The sequence below is a fragment of the Cupressus sempervirens genome, chromosome 9, assembly GCF_028749045.1.
Source record: "Cupressus sempervirens isolate cs-2001-9-10 chromosome 9, ASM2874904v1, whole genome shotgun sequence".
Lineage (NCBI taxonomy): Eukaryota > Viridiplantae > Streptophyta > Pinopsida > Cupressales > Cupressaceae > Cupressus > Cupressus sempervirens.
Window position 1 is genome coordinate 663,839,121 of NC_143126.1, and position 13,299 is coordinate 663,852,419.

A 13,299-nucleotide genomic window follows, 5' to 3' on the forward strand; every position below is an offset into this window, starting at 1 on the left:
TCTAACAAGGTGGAAATTCCATTGAATTGTTCTCAAGACCTCTAACAAGGGCACTCCTAATAGGGTGATTAAATCCTTTAATAGAGTTACCTCTAATAGTGTGTTTTGTAACCTTTAACAAGGTTAGCTCCTAATAGGGCTCACTTTAGAAGAGTAAAAATTAGTAACTAGTTGCTATTGGTGGTTTTTCCCAAATTGGGTTTCCACATTAAATCCTGGTGTCAAATGTATTCATTCTACTTTATTTTATGTGTTTGCAACTAAGTTAAAGTAATAGTAATTATAGATAACATCTAAGGATTTATACGTTAATCATTTATCGAGCTAATCTAGTTATTACCGAGTTACAACATTTAGTGTGTTTACCGAGCTTCAACAATATTCAATTAACTATTTGCATTTTGTACTGACATCTAAGGGATCTAGGATTTATTTTAGTAGTAATTTATTCACCCCTCCCCTCTTAGTTACTTCTCTTATGTTTTCAATAATTGATATTAGAATATTTAGTGCTTGCAGAGAAGGTTTCAAGGACCTAAGCTAAAGATCAAGATGTCTTACAAAAGAGAGATACCCAAGCTAAATAGATTCAATTTTGCAACATGACAAGGACTTATGAGGTTATATCTAACTACCATCAGTGATTCAGGTTGCAAGTATTTTGATGTTGAATATAAGACTCCCACTAGAAAATTATCAGTTGAAGGCATTGCTAAAAAGAAGAATCATAATATCATGATGATTGATATTGCATCTACTCTCAAGTATGTTGAATTTGATGAGGTAAAAGATTACGAAACTATTTTTGAAATGTGTAATAAACTAAAAGATATCTATGGAGGAGATGAAAATGTGAGAAGAGCCAAAGTAGAAAGCCTTAGAGGACAATTTGATCAAATGCAAATGAGAGAAGATAAAAATATTGAAAAATATGGGGAAAGGATCAAGGCGAGTGTAAGTGCAATCGAAGCATCTAGAGGAGACATTAAGGAGGAAACTATTGTAAGTAAAGTTCTTAGAACTCTTCTTCCTATTTATGAAATTAGAGTATATGCTATTCAAGAAATGAGATGTGATCCAAATAATAAGATAGGCTTGGATGCTCTAGTTGGAAGGTTGATAGCTTTTGAATTAGACAATTATGATAACTATGTTCTTGCTTCGAAGAATATTGAATTTGCATTTAAAGCTAAACTCTCACTAAAAGAAAAGGGTAAAAAGTCAAAGTCCAATCAATCAAAAAGTGGAGAAGATGGATCATCAAAAAAAAGTTCAGACAGTGATCTTGAAGTTGTTGAAGCCCTACTTGCAAGAAAGTATTCCAAAGGCAAAGGAAAGTACAAAGGTAAAGTTCCTCTGATCTGCTTTTCTTGTGAAGAAATTGGTCACATTGCTGTTAGGTGTCCAAACAAGGAAATCAAGGATGAGAAGAAAAGTAACAAGCATAAAGGCAAGAAGGACTCTAAGAACTACAAGAACTTCAAGGATAAAGGTAAGAAATCTTGTTTTATAGCTAAAGATTCTAATAACAGTGAAGATGAAATGGTATATATTACTCTGAAAGATGAATATGATGATGAAGGAGATAAGATTGCACTTATCTCTCATGTTAGAAAAAATGATATATGGATTATTTACAATGGCTACTCACATCATATGACTAGTGACAAAACAAAAATTGAGCATATGGAATATTATGATGGAGGTAGTGTAAGATTTGGAAACAATGCACCTTGTAACATAAAAGGAAAGGGATGTATCTTGTTGACTAAAGAACTTGTATATGACAATGCCTATTGGGTTGAAGGATTAAAGCATAATCTATTGAGTGTGGCACAACTAAATAACATTGGATTCAAGGTAGAATTCATGAACAAGCTAGCTAAACTACTGGATGGGAAAAGAAATTTGGTTGGATCTAGCAAGCAAACAAAAGGTAATCTATTTTATCTTGATCTTAGTGATTTTTCATGTTTTATTTCTCAAGCAGAGGAAAGCTAGTTATGGCACAAAAGGCTATGTCATGTGAATTTTGATAATCTAGTTAAGATAAGAAAACATAGAAGAGTAAGAGGTATTCCTAGTTTGAAGAAACCTAACATGGGTCTATGCAAGAATTGCCAAATTGGTAAGATAGGAAAGACTAGCTTCAAAAGAAAAAACTATCAATCAGAAGAAGTCTTGCAAATTGTTCATACGGACTTATGTGGACCTATTGGAATAGAAAGCTATAGTGAAGAAATTTTTTTCATTATCTTTTTTGATGACTATTCAAGAATGATGACAATAATGTACCTAAAAGAAAAATCAGAAGCCTTTCAAAAATTCAAGTGGTACTTGGCAAGAGTAGAAAAAGAAACTAGAAAGAAGTTAAAATGCTTAAGATCATACAGAGGTGGTGAATTCATCTCCCATGAATTCAATAATTTTTGCATTGAAAGAGGAATCAAAAGACAAGTATCAACCCCTGGTACACTACAATAGAATGGTATAATAGAAAATAGAAACATATCTATCATGGATTGTGCAAGAACCCTGATGAGTGAAAAGAATATTTCTCGCAAATACTAGAAGGAAGCTATCAACACTGTAGTTCATACCTTGAATAGAGTTCAGTTGAAGAAAGATTCAAACAAGACACCTTATCAGTTATGGTATGTCTGCAAACCTAATGTAAGTTACTTGAAAGTATTTGGTAGCAAATGTTATGTATTCAAAGAATCTAGAAAAGGAAAATTTGATGTAAAAGGTGATGAAGGCATATTTATAGGATACTCCTACAAAAGTAAAGCATACAAATGTTTGAATTTGTGTACTCACAAAATTATAGAAAGTGCACATATTAGAATTGACAAATTTGGAGAAAAGAGTGAAGAAGAAAGCAATAAGGAACCTGAAGATTATAGAAGATTTGTTTACTTTGAACCTGATACCTGCCAAATCTATCTGAGAGAAAAGAAGCTTCATCTACCAAGTCTCCAAAAACTCCAATAGTCACCAAGTTGCAAACAGTGCAATCCAAGCTGCAAGTGTTGGAAATATAAGAAGAGTAACTGAGAGGGGAGGGGTAAATCAATTACTACTAAAATAAATCCTAGATCCCTTAGACATCAAATAAAATTTAGACTAATAAAACTAATTACTACTGATACTTAGTAAGCATACATAAATTCCTGTAACTCGGTAAAAGCATAATGTATTTAACTTAGTAGATCTTAAGATATTGTTACTAATTTACTTGCAAGCATGAAAGAAATAATAGGAACACATATGACACTAGGATTTAACATGGAAACTCAGTTTGGAAAAAACCACCAAATGTAACTAGTTACTATTTTTCACTCTTTTGAAGTGAGCCTTGTTAGGAGCCAACACTATTAAAGGTTACAAAACACATTGTTAGGTGTGACCCTGTTAGAGGATTTAATCATCTTGTTAGGAGTGGCCTTGTAAGGGGTCTTCAAATAGTTCAATGAAATTGCCACCTTGTTAAAGGATTTACAAATGGCTATTAAACCAACTTTGTTAAGAGATTTTAGATCAATACTACAATGGTTAGAGAATAACAATAAAATGACTTAATTGTGATGCAACTGAATTGCTGATTACAGATCTCTGTTCTAGCTTATACTTGATCCTTCCTAATCGAATAACACTTTTTTGCTCCACAAGGATACCTGCTTATCCTTCAAGCTCACTTCCTCTCTTCTTATCTCCTTTTAACTTCATTCAACTTTCATATAAGAGATTACAAATTTGACCTTTTACTTATACCTCCCAGATTGTCAAGTCGACTCAAATACAAATTAGAATAACTAATATTCATTACCATAGTAAGCTAGAGTCAATAGGTAAAGTAATTAAGCTTTACATGCCAAAATAAGAAAACCCTTTGGTATCCGATCCAGCAGGGTAGAAACTAATTCTAAAGTGATTTCTTGCGTTAACCAACAAGAGCTCAGTTAACACTGCAAACTTACAAAATTCCTTTCGTAACTGAGTGAACTCAGTTAATACTAGCTCTATTCAATTTCTCTTTGTTAACTGAGTGAACTCGGTTAACACTCTTTTCTACATAGATTCCTTTGACGCCCAAGTGAGCTCAGTAGATACTGCCTTCTGTACATAGCAAATTTAGGAACACTCGATAGACAAGGAAAACTATCTTCACTAACTAAGTGAGCTTGACATGCACTGACTGTCAACTGATATGACATTTGTGTGACATCAAAGATAACACACAATTAATCAATTGTATCCAACAATAAGGACCTGAGTCATAATCAGAGGCTATCGAGCTAGTTCAAACCAAGCCTTATGGACTCAAGTCACAAACAAAAGGACCTAAGGTTGAAACTAGAATTCAAGAAGAAGATGGTGGAACTCATTCAGAAACCAAGGAGCCTGTGTTAGCAAGATATGTTAGAAGACATCATGTACCTGATTAGATCACTGGGGACAAATCAAATGGAACAATAACAAGAAGCAAATTAAAATGTACATGGTTACTTATTGAATTTGAATCTAGAAGTGTTAAAGATGCTCTAGAAAATGAAATTTGGATTGAAGCAATGAATGAAGAGATAGAACAGATAGAAAAGAACAAAACTTGGACTCTTGTTCCTAGACCCAAGGATAAAGATGTAATTAGTACAAAGTGGGTATTTAGAAATAAGCTGAATGAAGATGGAAAAGTATCAAGAAACAACACAAGGCTAGTGTGCAAAGGTTATTCTCAAGAAGAAGGTATTGACTATGTTGAGACTTTTGCTCCTATAGCAAGACTAGAAGGTGTTAGAACTTTACTAGCATATGCAACACATAGAGGATTCAAAGTATATCAAATGGATGTCAAATCTACATTCTTGAATGGAATTCTTGATGAAGAAGTTTACATTGAACAACCAGAAGGTTTTGTAGATCCTAGCAAAGGAGACATGGTTTACAAGTTACACAAAGCTTTATATGGTCTTAAGAAAGCTCCCAGATCTTGGTATGAAAGACTACATAATCACTTGATACAAATTGGTTTTCAAAGGACTAATGATAACAACGGTCTGTATATCAAGCAAGGACTAGATAAGAAGATTGTGTTGGTAGAAATATTTGTTGATGATACTCTATTTACAAGAAATGATGACTTATGCAAAGCATTCTTAGGAGAAATGAGTAAAGAATTTGAGATGTCCATATTTGGTGAAATAAAATTCTTTGTTGGATTACAAATACAACATAACAAGAATGGTATCTACATCACTCAATCTAAGTATATCAAGGAGATACTGAAAAATTTTAGAATGGAATATTAAGGACCAATTGGAACACTTATTTCTACTGGATATAAGCTCTCCAAAAATGATGATTCCAAAGAAGTAGATAAGACCACATATACATCAATGATTTGAAAATTGTAGTATGTAGTTTATACAAGGCCTGATATTGCTCTAGTAATTGGAATAGTGGCAAGATTTTCAGCAAATCCTAAAGAAAATCACATGATGGCAATCAAGAGAATCATGAGATATTTGAAAGGTGCTGAAGACTCTGGTTTATGGTATAAACTTTGAGGCAATTTGGCCTTGAAAGTATTTACTGATGCTGATTGGATAGGAAGTCTCCATGACATAAAAAGCATTAGTGGAGGAGCATTTTTTTCTTGGTAAAAGACTAGTATCTTGGACAAGCAAGAAGCAAAATTGTACATCTCAATCCACAACAGAGGTAGAATATATAGTAGCAACAATCAATTGTTCTAACTTTATTTGGTTCAAACAACTGTTGGAAGGAATGAAGGTAGAGATCAAAGATCTAGTTGTCATATATTGTGATAACACTAGTGCAATCAATATATCAAAGAATCTAGTAATGCACTCCAAAACAAAGCATATTGCTATAAAATATCACTTCTCAAGAGAGTTAGTGCAAAATAAAGATGTTAGATTAGAATATGTGAATACAAAGGAATAGATTATAGACATATTTACCAAGCCATTACCTAAGGATGCATATCTATATCTAAGAGGTAGGCTAGGGGTCATTCCCCTATCTAGAATTCACTAAATGAAGTTTAGTGAATGCATCAACTAGAACCTATTGAATATCAATCAGTTGGTGCAAAATTGGCAAGGGCATATTGCAAATGAATCAATACTTAAGGTACATTGGTATTCACAGAATTATTGTCTTTGGCATATTTTTTCAAAGAGGGAGAAGTTTACTGTCATATCTATGAGAAATTTTTTGAACTTGAATAAAGTTAGAAATTAGAGAGGGAGAAGTCTTCTAAAGATGAAGTATGCTGAAAGAGGGAGAATGTTCTAAATGAACTTGGTAGTAGCTATTGTAGACATAATCTAGTAAAAGGAAGAGGTCATATTAACAAAGGGAGTTCTCAAGACTAAAATCCAAAATTTCATTGTGCTATGACATGTTGTGTTGCCATCAATGCCAAAGAGGGAGATTGTTGGATACAATTGGTTAATTATGTGTTGTTTTGGTGTTACACATATGTCATATCATTATCAATCAGTATATGCTAAACTCACTCAGGCAGTGAAGACAGTTCTTAGTGTCTACCAAACATTTTTGTATTTGCCTAGTTTAGAAGGCTGTGTTTACCAAGTTCACTTTGGTGTTAAAGCAAATGTTGCAGAAAGAGAATGTTAACCAAGCTCACTTGGGGTATTGAAGGAAAGTTGGATGGAACTAGTGCTAACTAAGCTCACTCGGTTGCCAAAGAATTTTCATAAGTTTGCAGTGTTAACCGAGCTTCTGTTGGTTAACAAAGGAAATTATTTTTGAGTTAGTTTCTACCAAGAAGGGTTGACTAACAAAGGATTTATTTTATTTTATTAAGCTTAATTGATTTATCTATTGATTCCAGTTAACTAAAATGATGAATATTGATTATTCTAAGTTGTATTTGAGCCAACTTGATATAGTGGATGATATAAGTATAAGGTCAAGTTATGATTTCAAAAGTGCAAGTGTAAGAGATGATGATGTGATTGAAGACTTGATGATGTGATTGAAGACTTAATGATGAGAAGAGGAAGTGAATTTGAAGGATAAGTAGAATATCCTTGTGAAGTAGCAATGCAATATTTGATCAGGAATGATCAAGTACAAGTGTAAGAGATGATTATGTGATTGAAGACTTAATGATGAGAAGAGGAAGCAAATTTGAAGGATAAGTAGAATATCCTTGTGGAGTAGCAATGTAATATTCGATTAGGAAGGATCAAGTACAAGCCAAAACAAAGATCTAAAATCAGAAATTCAATTGCATTCAAATTAGGTCATCTTATTGTTACTCTCTAACCATTGTAGTAGTGATCTAAATATCCTAACAAAGTTGGCTTAACAACTATTTGTAAATCCTCTAACAAGGTGACAATTCCATTGAATTGTTCTCAAGACATCTAACAAGGCCACTCCTATTAGGGTGATTAAATCCTTTAGTAGGGTCATACCTAACATTGTGTTTTTTAACCTTTAATAGAGTTGGCTCCTAATAGGGCTCACTTTAGAAGAGTGAAAATCAGTAACTAGTTGCTATTGGTGGTTTTTCTCAAATTTGGGTTCCACGTTAAATCTTGGTGTCAAATGTATTCATACTATTTTATTTTATGTGTTTGCAACTAGGATAAAGTAATGGTAATAAAAAATAACATCTAAGGATTTATATGTTAATCATTTACCGAGCTAATCCAATTATTACTGAGTTACAATATTCTGTGTGTTTATTGAGCTTCAACAGTATTCAGTTAATTGTTTGCATTTTGTACTAACATCTAAGGGATCTGGGATTTACTTTAGTAGTAACTAATTCACCCCTCTCCTTTGGGTTACTCCTCTTATATTTCCAACAACTATTTTTTGAACTTGGTAAAAACTAGAATGCTTGGCAGACATAGGAAACTATCTTCATCACCTGAGTGAGCTCAACATACAATAATTGGTAAAGATATTACATTTTGTGTAACATTAAAGATAATAAATAATTGATCAATTATTTTCAACACTATGAACATATGTAAGAGAGTCATACCAGTTGTTAGATTGTTATGAATGTAAATTATTAGTTGGCTATGCTGATGCAGTGGACAAGTGCGATGGGGCCAAACACGTTCACAATGTGAAAATGTAGAAGGGAAAGGCAAGGTTCCCCAAACCCACAAAACAAACAATTATCCTTTCTACAACTCCAATACCCTCCCAAAGGATATGGTGGATGTATTTCACCTATCTAAGATGGATTCAAGATATTTCAAGTGGTTTTAGATCCTTAACCCAATCCTAGCACTCAAATTCCTCAAAATTGCTTAGTAGGCCTAATTGCCCCTAACTAGGTCTCCAACGAGAAAGATGTAATTTTTTGCCCAAAATATCTAAAGGAATTTTTAAATAAAATAGGTTTTCAAATACCCATTTCAGTCTTCTTTAACATATCTCAACCTTAGTATAGGTTGTTTTGGACCAATAAATAGATCCTCCAATTGTGTACCCTTGTTAGGCATAAAATAGGGTGGTTTTCCAAAGCAACTACCTGTTTCCCTTTCTCCCAATGTTCCAAACTTTCAACATTCTTCTTGAATGGAACTAATCAAGGAATATCAAGTCAATTTGATGCTTCAGCCTCTCCAAGTAAGAAACCCCCAAATTGGTCTTCATAAATCCTCAAACCTAAGGCTTTCTGAATGTGTGACTTCTATGCCCAATATCAATCAAATGAAGGTTATTCACTATCTCCAAGGCATTTTTAGACATAATATACCATAAAATACCATCCTCCAATGGATAGATCTCCTACATCTACTCCTCAGGCATGCATTTCATGCACCTACAACCACTTAAACTCTGTTAGAGGCCTCCAATCATGCAAAATCCTATCCAAACATTGTTAGAAGGATTATTTACATAGTAATATAGGTTAATTCCATGGGAATCAAGTTCCTACATCCATGGAATGACCAATTGCTTTCTAAGTGCCCAAAACTTGTAAAAATTGAAGAAAAGTTGCTTGCAGTCAACACTTTTGGTAAATGAAACTCCCAATTATCTTAGTGCACCATAAATGGATTAGATATCATGAAAATAGATTAAAAAATCCATTACAAAACTAAGAAACCAATTCAATCAATAAAACCAATGCAAAAAAACTCAAAATGAAATTTTATTGCTTTCTTCACAACATTCTGTACAAATGTTGATGGAATCCTTACTCTGCCCTTCCTTGCTAATCCTATCTAGACTATATAGGATGAATTAAAACCTCACCAACCATATTTCATTATTTGGAATCCATAACAAAGGTTAAAACATTCAAAATTTTTTTTGCCCCTCCTAATCAAGGATATGGCCATTAGTATTCAAAATATGAATTAAAAACCTTATTTAATTGCTGTATCTCTTAATTTATTCCTTCCTACCAGTTAGGAATTTTTCTAAGACCCCCTAGGACCTATTTGACTCCTATAATCAATCTAGATCCCTTGTTGACACTATTGGCCACCCATACATCATTTTTGAGCTTGAATACTCTATCAGGACCTTTAGTACTTTTCATGTTTACATTAAATTGATCATTACATATTTTCCATTATAGGCTTCAATACATTCCAATCCACCTTTATGAATGTCATTGATCATTTGTCTTTACTTGCAACAAAGGTGTGCCTAGATGTTTGCCTAGGTGCTCCTGCACCATACACCCCACCTTGAAAAAGACTCTTGCCACAAGAGTGATGAGGATTTTTTTGCAAGCCACACATTCTCCTAGATGGATGTCTACAACTCTGCTCCAACCATCCTCCATTTGTTTCATAGGTGCTCCATACATACAAAATGTTAGTATCAACAATATCATTATAAACATTAGATTTAGGACATATATTCCTTGCCCTCTTAATCTATACTACCTCTCTCATTTGATGATCCAAAAGACCCTTATCTCTACCCCTCATGGAAATTCCACCATTATCCTTGCTGATTGTCACCATAGGAAACCAAAGAGAACCAATCAATATCCCCTTTTCACACAAAATCTGTTGCAAATCAAAGCCTTTATGATCAACAATATGACTCTTCACCATCACCAAGAAAGTCTTGTGTTTCAGATTTGCACCATCTATTGTTTGATCTTCTAAGGTAATGTACTTCTTCTCACCAACACATTCAATCCTCTCACTATCACCATTATCACTTGTTAAAGGGTTAAGGCAAAATTTATGATTATCCTTATGCACAATATACACATTTTCCAATTCATAGTGTATAGTATCCCTAGAGGCTTGCCATGGCCTTCCAAGAATAATATGACAACATGTCATAGGAATCACATCACAAAGAACCCTATCAGCCTATGACCCTATTGAAAAATCAAAAAATGCTTTCTCTCTAACAACAATGTTTTTCTCATCATTCACCCATGAAGCCTTATATAGCCTCTTAATGGGAAACTTTTTAAAATTTAGTTTTTTTACCACCTCATAAGAAACCAAATTGTCAAGTGATCTTGAATCAATGATCATTTTACAAACCTTACCATGACTTTCACAATTTGTCTTGAAGATGGATACTTGAGCCTTCTTTTTCTGTTGCAGTCTTCTCACCATCAAGGATTCTCCTTCCATGTATGGTCCAATTTCTATAGCTTTGCCTTTGTCTTCCCATTCTTCTTCTCCACCTTGTGCCAAGTTAACTCTCTTCTCTACCTTCTTGTGGTTAGCCTCCTTCTGAGGACACCTAAAGGACTAATACCCAATGTCTTCACAATTAAAACATTTACTAGTGAATACACCACTACCCCTACCATAACCATATCTGCCACTTCCTCTTTTTCTTGTATCAACATTCTTGCTCTTGTCCTCACTAGATTGTTCATTATCATCAGTAGATTTTCCTTCTCTACCATTGTTTGTACTTCTTCTACCACCACTATTATTCTCTTTTCTCAACTTCTCCTTGACCCTTATGGCCAATTTGTAATATTTCTTAATAGATCTAGGGGTTGTAAGACTTAATTCATATTGGATGTTGAGTCTAAGTCCCCCCAAGTATCTTGCCATTTTCTCTTCCACATCCTCTTCATGACCCACTTTGATATCCAACTTATGGAATTCTTCAGTGTACCCTTGTACATCCAATTATCTTTGCCTAAGACTTTGCATCTTCTTGTACATCTATACCTTGTAGTCATTAGGTAAAAAAATTTCTTTCATTTTGTCCATCATATTATACCAAGAAGTAATCTTGGGTTGACTATTCTTCCACCTCTTTGTCTGTATACAATCCTACCAAAGTAAGGCATGCCCTTTTAGTCTTGTCTTTGTAATCATTACCTTCTCTTTGTCCTCTATGTTTTTAAACTCAAATTCATTTTCCATGGCACTAAAATATTCAATGAGTTCTTCATCATCCATCTTACATGTATACATAGGTAAGTCGGATATTCCTTTTGCATCTCCACTCCTTATGACTTTAACAAACCTAACCATCCTCTCATCCTTAGGATCTAACTATACCTCTTCTCTCAAAGGGATATATTACTCTCCCTACTCTTCAAAGTAATCTTCCTCTTCCATTCTTCCTTTTCCTCTCCTTTCCAGTATGGTTAAACTACAAGCCAAGGATTTCATCTCCTTGTCCTTCTCAAGCTTTTCCTTTCTCTCTTGTGCAAAGGTTGCTCTTATCCTTCTATTCTCATCCATTTGTTCTTTCACAAGCTTGGAAATTTTAGCATTAATGACCCTCTAAGGGATCCCTTCATCTTCTCATTTTGACTTCTCCACAAGTACCAAGACCCACTAGTAATGCTCAAAAGATAAGGGACACACTCAAAAGGTAAGGGACACTCTAAGGCTTCAACAAGGATCAAATACACCAATCACCTCAATAACTCTCTCTTTCACTCACCTAGGATTATCCTAGGCTATGATACCAATTGATGTAGTGGACAAGTGTGATGGGGCCAAACAAGTTCACAATGTGAAAATTTGTAAGGGAAAGGCAAGGTTCCCCAAACCCACAAAATAGCAACTATCCTTTCTACAACTCCAACACCCTCCTAAAGGTTATGGTGGATTTATTTAAACTATATAAGATGGATTCAAGAGATTTCAAGTGGTTTTAGCTCCTCAGCCCAATCCGACACTCAAATTCCTAAAAATTACCCAGTAGGCCTAATTACCCCCAACTAAATCTCCAACAAGAAAGATGTAAAATTTTCTCCCAAACTCTCAAAAGGACTTCTCAAATAAAATAGGTTTTTAGAAACCCATTTCAGTCTTCTTCAATGTATCTCAACCTTAGTATAGGTTGTTTTGGACCAACAAACATGTCCTACAACTGTGTACCCTTTTTAGGCATAAAACAGGGTGGTTTTCCAAAGCAACTACCTATTACCCTTTCTCCCAATGTTCCATACTTTAAAAAACCTTCTCAAATGGACCTAATCAAAGGAATATCAAGTCAACTTGATACTCCAACATCTACAAGTAAGAAACCCCCAAATTGGTCTTCACAAACTGTCAAACCTAGGGCTTTCTCAATGTGTGACTTCCCAGCCCAATCTTAATCAATTGAAGGTTGATTCACCATATCCAAGCAATTTATAGACATTATATACAATAAAATACCACCCTCCAATGGATAGATCTCCTGCTGGTGCTCCTTAGGCATGCATTTCATGCACCTACAACTACCTAATCTCCATTAGAGGCCTCCAACCATGAAAAATCCTATCAAAACATTGTTAGAAGGATTATTTACATAGTAATATAGGTTCATTCCATGGGAATTAGGTTCCTACATCCATGGAATGATCAATTTCTTCCTAAGTGCCCAAAACTTGCAAAAATTGAAGAAAAATTGCTTACAATCAACACTTTTGGTAAATTTGGAACTCCTATTTGTCTTAATGCACCAAAAATGGATTAGATATCATGAAAATAGATTCAAAATACCATTATAGCACTAATAAACTAATTCAATCAAGAAAACCAATGTAAAAATGCTCAAAATGAAGTTTTATTGCTTTCTTCATAACAATCCATACAAATATTGATAGAATCTGTACTTTGCTCTTCCTTATTGATCATGTGACTTGATTAGGCTATATGGGATTAATTAAAACTTCCCCAACTGAATTCAATTTTTTGGAATTCATAACAAAGGTTAACAAATTAAAAAATTTGTTTTCCCTCTTAATCTTGGATATGACTGTTAGGATTCAAAATTTGAATTTAAAACCTTATTTAATTGCTTTATCTCTTAATTTATTCCTTCCTACCACTTAAG